The sequence below is a fragment of the Acyrthosiphon pisum genome, chromosome X, assembly GCF_005508785.2.
Source record: "Acyrthosiphon pisum isolate AL4f chromosome X, pea_aphid_22Mar2018_4r6ur, whole genome shotgun sequence".
Lineage (NCBI taxonomy): Eukaryota > Metazoa > Arthropoda > Insecta > Hemiptera > Aphididae > Acyrthosiphon > Acyrthosiphon pisum.
The window spans coordinates 117,079,871-117,080,723 of NC_042493.1; positions in this window are offsets into that span (position 1 = coordinate 117,079,871).

An 853-nucleotide genomic window follows, 5' to 3' on the forward strand; every position below is an offset into this window, starting at 1 on the left:
AGCAACAGAGCAGTGGCGGATCCAGGGGGGTGGCGCAGGGGGCGCTCGCCACCCCCTCAGCCCGTATTTAGTTCTAAAAAATGTTTCCATAAAATAATAATTGTGTAAGACAGACAGTACTACACTTTTTTAAACCTCGAATCGCCGGCCACGACGGTTATAATATTATTATATAATATTATCTGCATTCAGCATGTTTATTTTTGCTATTATTGTGGTTAATATTTATATTAAATCTAAAAATAAATATTACATTCAAAATATTTTCAGGCAACGCGCTACACCGTCGGCACGCCTTTATGGCGTTATCGTCCGATCGTCGTAATCGAAATATAATATTGAACTAGCTGTCCCGACACGGCGTTGCCCGCGTATTAGTTTGTTTTTTTGCATTTTCGTAGGCCGTGTATTATTGTTATTATGTATTAGACATTTTTTTTTATTTGTAGTTTATTAGTGGTTTCGGAGATCATAGCGTATAGTAAACATACAGTAATATTAATGTTCACGTATAGTGAACATTAATATTCATATAATGTCACTAATAATAACCCACAGGGATTAAGGATAGAACATAGTCTGCAATGAATGAGTAAATTACAAAGTTCTTTATTGAAACTTTGGGTCATTATTAGGCATCGGCAACAACGACCCAATCATATGATACACTTGGCCTTGTATTTTAAATGTGGTTTCAAAATTACGTCCATTACGTTTGGGTATCGCAAATTTTGGGTTGCCCCAAATGACCAGCAAGAAGAGATTTTAAAGGGTTCCGGTGGAGTTGGGAAGAGGTAACAGTACCACTTTTACTAATGCGCAACACATGCCGGTTGCTTCATTGCGGAATTTT